At 59.4% G+C, this 8,886-nt stretch overlaps 2 long non-coding RNA genes across 2 annotated transcripts; both read left to right on the top strand.

Moving 5' to 3' along the window:
• Nucleotides 1-4,699: 4,699 nt before the first annotated feature.
• On the top strand, nt 4,700-7,467 carry LOC138811448 (uncharacterized). Its single transcript, XR_011367400.1, has 4 exons — nt 4,700-4,823; nt 5,060-5,119; nt 5,832-5,996; nt 7,411-7,467. It is a non-coding gene; the product is annotated as an uncharacterized lncRNA (long non-coding RNA).
• Nucleotides 7,468-7,487: 20 nt separating this feature from the next.
• Nucleotides 7,488-8,855, top strand: LOC138811449 (uncharacterized). The gene is made up of 3 exons (XR_011367401.1): nt 7,488-7,532; nt 8,155-8,289; nt 8,523-8,855. It is a non-coding gene; the product is annotated as an uncharacterized lncRNA (long non-coding RNA).
• Nucleotides 8,856-8,886: the final 31 nt, after the last annotated feature.

The following is an 8,886-nucleotide window of genomic DNA, read 5'->3' as shown; positions in this document are numbered from 1 at the left end:
TTCCTTCCAATCCTTCCCTCCAATCCTTCCTTCCCTCCTTCCTTCCCTAAATTCTCTCCTTCCTTCCCTCCAATCCTTCCTTCACCCTTCCCTCCTTCCTTCCTTCCTGCCCTCCCTCCCTCTCCCCTCCCCAGCTCTGACATCCGGGTCCGCGCCTTTCCCAACGGCACGCTCTCCGTGCGTCCGGTGACGTCACGCGACGTGGGGGAGTATGTGTGCGTGGCGCGCAACGCGGCAGGCGATGCGCCTGCACGGCTGCGCGTGGAGTTGGCGGCTGGGTCAGGCGCCTCCTATCTGCAACCCCAGCTTCCCGTGACCACCGTGACCCCCGTGACCCAGGACGCCGACCCCAGGGAGGACTGCACTGCCCACCACTTCCTCCATGTCCCATCCGGTGTCCTGGGAGACCTGGATGTTCGGGTCGCGAGGCCTGATGGGAGTGTGGGGATCTGGGACCTGGGGCCTGGGTTAGACCTTGGATGTGTGACCACGGATGGGGGGGCGGAGCCTGGGGCGGGTTCTTCCTCTTCCTCTCAGTCACTTCCTTCTTCCTCTTCCTCTTCATTTCCTGTTTCCTCTTCCTTTCCTTCCTCTTCCTCTCAATCACTTCCTTCTTCTTCCTCTTCCTCTCAACATCATTCAACTTCTTCCTCTTCCTTTCCCTCTTCCACTTCCTTTCCTGTTTCCTCTTCCTTTCCATCTCTTCCTTCCTCTTCCTCTCACCATCCTTCCTCTTCTTCCTCTTCCTCTGCTTCCTCCTCTGCTTCTTTTCCTTCTTCCTCTTCCTTTCCTTCTTCCTCTTCCTCTCATCCCTTCCTGTTCTCTTCCTCTCAATCTCTTCCTTCTTCCTCTTCTTCCTTTCCTTCCTCTTCCTCTTCTCAGTCTCTTCCTTCTCCCTCTTCTTCCTTTCCTTCCTCTTCCTCTTCTCAGTCTCTTCCTTCTTCCTCTTCTTCCTTTCCTTCCTCTTCCTCTTCTCAGTCTCTTCCTTCTTCTTCACATTCTTTTCCTGCTTCCTCTTCTTTTCCTTCTTCTTCCTCTTCTCCATCTCTTCCTGCTTCCTCTTCTTCCTCTTCCTTTCCTCCTTCTTCTTCTTCCTCTTCCTCTCAGACTCTTCCTTCTTTCTCTTCATTTCCTGTTTCCTCTTCCTCTTCACTTCCTGGTTTCTCTTCACTTCCTGCTTCCCCTTCGCTTCCTGCTTCACTTCAGACTTCCCCTTCACTTCCTGCTTCCTCTTCGTCTCCCACTTCCGCCCCGCTACCCCCCGAACTCTCTGTCCCCTACGGCGCCCCCGTGACCCTCACGTGCCCCGTGACCCAGGGGTCGCGCGCAGTGACCTGGCTGACGCCGGCCTCGCAGCCCGTGGCCTTCACTTCCGGCCTGGAGGACGCCCACTTCCGGGTGCTGCCAGATGGGCGTCTGCGCCTGCGGGGAGCACGGCGGGCCGACGCAGGCACGTACACGTGCGTGGCGGGGCAGGGCCGGCGCGCCACCGTGCGCCTACACGTGCAGCTGCGGGCGCCGCGCATCCGGGTCACGCCTGACGTCCATGACGACGTGAACGACGACATCCGGGTCTCCCCCGTGGTGCGTCTGCGCATGCGCTGCCAGGCGGATGGCATCCCCGAGCCCCACCTGCTGTGGGAACTTACGGGCGGGCTGGTACTTCCAGTCCCGTATCGCAGTCGCATGGGGGGGAGGGATCAGCGTGGATGCGCGCGGGACATTGGAAATCCCGGATGTGCATGTGCTGCGCAGCGGTGGCAGCAACGCCGTGGCGTGTGTGGCGCGCAACCCGGCGGGCGAAGCCCGGATGTGGGTGCGGCTGCCGCCATGGTGGGCGCGGGCTCTGCCCACTGTGGCGTCGGCTCCACCCTCTGAGGCATTTACTCCGCCCCCTGGCGCGCCAGCTCCACCCCATCACACGCCTGCCCTGTCATCTTGGGCGCTGGCTCCGCCCCCTGGTGTGCTGGCTCCGCCCTCTGAGGCAGCTCCGCCCCCTGGCCCGCCTGCCCCGCCAACTTGGGCGCTGACTGCGCCCCCTGATGCGCCGACTCCGCCCTCTGAGGCACTGACTCCGCCCCCTGGGGAAGTGTCGGGAGCGGCGCTGCGTGTGGCGCTGGGCGGCAGCTTCCGGCTGCGCTGCCCCACCTCCACGCTTCCGGTGTCCTGGCGCCTGCCCGGCGGGCTGGTGCTGTATGGGCTGCAGAGGCGAGGCCGCTTCACGCTGGGCGCCGACTGCAGCCTGGAGGTGCGCGCCGCCTCAGAGCGCGACCGCGGCGCCTACGTCTGCCACTCCCACCCCGGGGCGCCGCCCGGACACGCCCCCCGCGTGCTGGAAACCCGGATGTTCAGCTTCATTCCCGCCACTAGGCCGCTGGGTGCCATGGCAGGGCAACGGACTGAGGAGACCCGGATGTGGGGCTTCATTCCCGCCGCTAGGCCGCGGCGTTCGGTTGCCAGGAAAGCGCGTGAGAACCAGATGTCCAGCTCCAGCAAGACTCCTGGGCCCCAGCCGGAAGATGCCTGGATGTGGGGTTCCGAACCTGCGCGCGCTGTACAGAAGCTGCGGTCCGACCAGAGGCCATGGAGAGGCTAGGACCCAGATGTGGACTGGGAGGGACCCAGATGTGGACTGGGAAAGACCCGGATGTCACCTATCTCTGGGTCCACTGAGGGGCCAGGATCCGGATGTGGGGACTAGAAGGGACCCGGATGTCACTTTCTTCCATGTCCACTGACCCGGATGTGGCATGGAGGAACCGGATGTCACTTTCCTCCAGATGCACTGATGGGTCAGGACCCGGATGTGGACTAGGAGGGACCCGGATGTCACCTTCCTTCATGTCCACTGAGGGGCCAGTACACGGATGTGGACTGGGAGGGGCCCGGATGTCACCCTCATTTGTGTCTACTGACCCAGATGTGGCCTGGGGAACCCAGATGTCACTTATCTCCAGGTCCACTGAAGGGCCAGGACCCGGATGTGGACTGGGGGACCCGGATGTCACCCTCCTCCATGTCCACTCACCTGAAGGTGGCGTCAGGGACCCAGATGTCACTTATGTCCAGGTCCACTGAGGGGCCAGGACCCGGATGTGGACTGGGGGACCCGGATATAACCTATCTGCAGGTCCACTCAGGGGCCAGGACCCGGATGTTGCGTGGGGAACCCGGATGTTATGTAAGTCCACGTCCATTAACCCGGATGTGGACTGTGGCACGGACCCGGATATATGCTGGATGGGACCCGGATATCACATCCATGGGCATAGCTGTGGCGTGTTGAGTCCCAGATGTCACGCTCCTCTCCTTCTACTGACAGGGTCTAGGACCCGGATGTGGTGTGGGGATCCCGGATGTCAGGTCCCACCACATCCACTGATGGTCCAGGAACGAGATGTGGAATGGGAACTACCCAGATGTTAGGGACCTCCAGGTCCATGAACCCGGATGTGGGCTGGGTACCCGGATGTTAGGGACCTCCAGGTCCGTGAACCCAGATATGGGGTGGGTACCCGGATGTTAGGGATCTTCAGGTCCGGGAACCCAGACGTGGAGGTGAGTACCAGGATGTCACTTATCTCCAGGCCCACTGGGAGGCGCCAGGACCTGGATGTGAGGGGTTTGGACCCGGATGTGAGGGTTGGGACCCACATGTGAGGGGTTGAGACCCAGATGTGAGAGGTGGAACCCAGATGTGGGCGGAGCAGGCGCTCCACACCTTGGCTCCGGGCTCCAGCTGCGCTTTGGGCCGTTGGGGTCCTTTCCCAGAATCGGAGGCAATAAAGCAGCCGTGCTGCTTCTGGATGGAATTCTTCCTCACTTCCGCCCCAGCGCAGGCCACGCCCTCCTGAAACCCTCACTTCTGCCCCAGCACAGGCCACACCCTCCTGAGACCCCTCATTTCTGCCCAGCACAGGCCACACTCTCATTTCCGCTCCTAGCACAGGCCACGCCCTCCTGGGGCCCTCATACATTCCCAGCACAGGCCACGCCCTCCTGAGACCCTCACTTCCTTCCCAGCACAGGCCACGCCCTCCTGAGACCCTCACTTCCGCCCCAGCGCAGGCCACGCCCACATAGGTCCCTCACTTCCGCCTCATTGCAGGCCACACCCTCCTGAGACCCTCACTTCTGCCTCATTGCAGGCCACGCCCTCCTGAGACCCTCAGTTTAGCTCCAGCACAGGCCACGCCCTCCTGAGTCCCTCACTTCCTCCCCAGCACAGGCCACGCCCTCCTGAGCACAGGCCACGCCCTCCTGAGACCCTCATTTTCTCCCCAGCATAGGCCACGCCCTCCTGACCACAGGCCACGCCCCCTGAGACCCTCACTACATTCCCAGCACAGGCCAAGCCCTCCTGAGTCCCTCACTTCCTCCCCAGCCTAGGCCACGCCCTCCTGAGCTCTGGCCACGGCCTACTGAGCGCAGGCCATGCCCCCTGGGCACAGGCCACCCTCCCTGACGGTCCTGACTATTTTTGCAGCCTTCCATGTAGTTATCGAGGTTTCCCGCCTCCCCTTCCTCCTGCCTCTGCCAGGCCTGGATATTTCTTGGCGCCCAGCCCAGCAACTCCGGGCTTTTCCCTTCCTTCCCCGCCTTCCCCTTCAGCACCACATCCTGTTCCTTTCTAAGGAACAAAGGGGACTTTTATTTTGGAGGGGGGGGAATGTTGTGCTTTCCAAGGAACAAGGGGACTTTTATTTTGGAGGGATGTTGTGGAGTTCTGGCTGCTGGAGTGACATGGACATTTGAGCCCTGCGAGCTTCCTGGCTGGCAGGGAGAGCAGCAGGCCCAGGCGCTGATGGCAGAGAACTGTGGATGTGAGTTCGTCCTCTGGGGAACACGGGGAGAGGTGTGGGGACCGGGGGTGGGAGGGCTTCGATTGTTCTATGAAGCCCCCCCCCGATGTTCCACCATGCCCCGGGGTGGGGGTTGCAGGGCCCCGCCACAGGCCTGGAAAGACGAGGTGAGGGGCTGATGTACTGGTGGGGGCAACAGCAGCCTGGCCCTGGGGTGGCCGGATGTTACTCAGCTCTTCCCCACTTCCTGCTTCCAGCATTCTCTTCCATGAAACGGGGAGCATCATGGGAAGGACGGGATCCTGGATGCCAAGTTGGTCAGGAGAGGGCCTGGAGGGAGGGGGAGTCCTTCCATCCCTCTTCCCATTCACCCATCCATCTATCCACCCATCCATCCATCCACCCAACCATCCATCCACTCACCCACCCATCCATTCATCCATCCATCCATCCATCCATCCACCCATCCATCCATCAATCCATATCCCCATCCATCCATCCACCCACCCACCTATTCATCTACCCATCCACCTATTCATCCATCCACCTATTCATCCATCCATCCACCCACCCATCCATCCACCCACCCATCCATCCATCCATCCATCCATCCAACCATTCATCCATCCACCCACCCATCCATCCACCCATCCATCCATACACCCAACCACCCATCCATCCACCCATCCACCCACCCATCCATCCATCCACCCATCCATCCATCCACTGTGCATCCATCCATCCACCCATCCATCCATCCACCCATCCACCTATCCATCCATCCATCCATCCATCCATCCATACATACATACATACATCCACCCATCCACCCATCCATCCACCCATCCATCCATCCATCCACCCATCCATTCATCCACCCATTCCCCATCCATTCATCCATCCAACCATCCATCCATCCACCCATCCATTCACCCATCCATCCATCCATCCACCCATCCACCTATCCATCCATCCATCCACCCATCCATCCACCCATCCACCCCTCCTCCTCCTCTCTCTCCTCCTCAGGTTGCACAGCGGCTGCGCAGCCCCACCCCTCGCCTTCCTCCTCCTCCTCCTCCTCCCCCCTGGCCCTTGCGCAGGCCCCACCCCCTCGCGCCCCAACTTCCTGCTGCTCTTGGCCGATGACCTGGGCCTGGGCGACCTGGACAGCTTCGGGAACCGCAGCCTGCGGTGAGCAGAGGGGGAGGCCCGGATGTGGGGCCTTAGTTACCCGGATGTGGGAGCTCAGATCCCTGGATGTTCCACCAGGAGAACTGTATAGACATCTAGTAACTCAGTTCCCCAGATGTTGGATGTTAGTGCCCCGGATGTTGGATATCATGTCCCGGGATGTTAAATCTTAGTACCCCGGATGTGGGAGATCATGTCCTCAGATATTGGACTTAAGTGCCCCGGATGTAGGAGCTCAGGTCCCCAGATGTTGGAGGTTAGTGCCCCGAATGTGGGAGCTCAGGTCCCCGGATGTGGGATGTTAGTGCCCCGGATGTTGGAGGACAGGTCCAAGGATGTTAGATCTTAATGCCCCAGATGTGGGAAATCAGGTTCTCGGATGTTAGGTTAGTGCTCCGGATGTTGGAGATCAGGTCCCTAGATGTTAGATGTTAGTACCCCGGATGTTAGATGTCAGGTGCTCGGATGTTGAAGATCAGGTCCCCGGATGTTGGAGATCAGGTCCCCGGATGTTGAATCTTACTGCCCCGGATGTTGGATATCAGGTCCCCGGATGTTACATGTTAGTATCCCGGATGTTCGAGCTCAGTTCCCCGGATGTTCCACCAGGAGATCTGTATAGACATCTAGTGGACCTCACATCCCCGGATGTTGGATGGTAGGTCTCCGGATGTTGGAGTTCAATTCCCAGGATGTTGGATCTCAGTTCCCTGGATGTTGAAGATCAGGTCCCCGGATGTTGGATATCAGATCCCTGGATGTGGGATGTTAGTGCCCCGGATGTTGGAGATCAGGTCCTCGGATGTTAAATCTTAGTATACCCCAGATGTGGGAAATCAGGTTCCCGGATGTTACATGTTAGTACCCCAGATGTTGGAGATCAGGCCCCCGGATGTTGGACCTCAGATCCCTGGATGTTGGATGTTAGGTCCCCGGATGTTGGAATTCAATTCCCCGGATCTTGGATCTTAGTACCTCGGATGTTGGATGTCAGGTCCCTGGATGTTTGAGATCAGATACCCAGATGTTTGGCCCTCAGGTCCCCGGATGTTGGGCCTTAGACCCCGGATGTAGGAGCCCAGTCCACAGATATAGATCTTAGTACCCTGGATGTGGGATCTCAGGGCCCCAGATGTTGGATCTTAGATCTCCAGATGTTGGCCCTCAGGTTCCCAGATGTTGGATGCCAGGTCCCCAAATGTTGGACCTCAGGTCCCCAGATGTTGGATCTTAGTACCCCGGATGTGGGATCTCAGGTCCCCGGATGTTGGATCTTAGATCCCCGGATGTGGGATCTCAGGGCCCCAGATGTTGGAGTTTAGCTCCTGGGATTTTGGGCATTAGATCCCCGGATGTTAGACCCCAGGTCCCCGTATGTTCTTGGCTGTGACTCAGTTTCCCTCTCCCCACACAGCATCCCGCACCTGGACGGCCTGGCCCGCGATGGCGTGCGGCTGACCCAGCACCTGGCAGCAGCGTCCATCTGCAGCCCAAGCCACGCAACCTTCCTGACGGGACGCTACCCTGTGCGCCTGGGTCAGTATGGGGGGGTGGGACATCCGGGGAATGGAAGGAGCGGTGGGGGGGGAGGCGGGGTCGGGACATCCGGGGATCTGAGAGCCAACATCCAGGGTACTAAGATCCAACATCCGTGGACCTGATATCCAACATCTGGGGATCTGAGACCCAACATCCGGGGATCTAAAGCCCAACATCCGGGGAACTGAGCACCAACATCGGGGTACTGAGCTCTAACATCCAGGGACTTCATCTCTAACATCCGGGTTACTAAGATCCAACATCCGGGGATCTGAGCACCAACATCCAGGGCACTGAACTCTAACATCCGGGGACCTTATCTCTAACATCCATTGTACTAAGATCCAACATCCGGGGATCTGAGGCCTAACATTCTGGGAATTGAACTCCAACATCCGAGGATCTGACATCCACCATCCGGGATACTAAGATCCAACAACCGGGAACCTGAGCCCCAACATCCGGGGAACTGAGCTCCAACATCTGGGGATCTGAGGGCCAACATACCCGAATCTGGGCTCCAATATACGGGGTAGTAAGATCCAACATCCAGGGAACTGAGCTACAACATTCGGGTAACTGAAGTCCAACATCTGGGGTCCTGATATCCACCATACAGGGCACTGAACTCCATCATCCGGGGATGAGGGCCAACATCCGGGATACTAACATCCAACATCCGGGGAACTGAGGCCCAACATCTAGGGCACGGAGGTCAACCAGAGGGAGGGGAGGACTTCTCTGAGGATCTCAGGTTCAAATCCCTGAGACTCTGGGACTTCCCCCCTGAACCACCAGGAAACCGGAAGTGATGCCATATTGGTTTCCCCCGAGGGCTCCCAGGGCTGGGGTCCTTTCCACCCCGGGTGGGCAGGTCCCAGGCTATCCCAGACACAGCAGGCCTTCCCCCTGAAGGTGCTAGATGCCCCCTCCATACCCAGGACGCCATCATCACTGACCTAGGGTCCTTCTCCTCTCTCTTGGAAGGCATGGTGACCACCAACGGGGCGCGCGTGCTGCAGTGGGCAGCCGTGTCTGGCGGGCTGCCCACTTCCGAGATCACCTTCGCCAAGATCCTGCAGCAGCAGGGATATGCCACTGGCCTCATAGGAAAGAGAGAAGTCATCCATCCACCCATCCATCTATCCACCCATCCCCCATCCATCCATCCATCCACTCATCCATCCATCCATCCACCCATCCATCCATCCATCCACCCCTCCATCCATCCATCCATCCACCCATCCACCCATCCATCCATCCATCCACTCATCCATCCATCCATCCACCCATCCACCTATTCATCCATCCATCCATCCACCCACCCATCCATCCATCCATCCATACATCC

Source organism: Dipodomys merriami, unplaced genomic scaffold, assembly GCF_024711535.1.
Source record: "Dipodomys merriami isolate MVZ:Mamm:240054 unplaced genomic scaffold, mDipMer1.0.p SCAF_53, whole genome shotgun sequence".
Lineage (NCBI taxonomy): Eukaryota > Metazoa > Chordata > Mammalia > Rodentia > Heteromyidae > Dipodomys > Dipodomys merriami.
The sequence above is the reverse complement of the archived record's forward strand: the minus strand, read 5'-3'. Positions and strand labels throughout refer to the sequence as shown.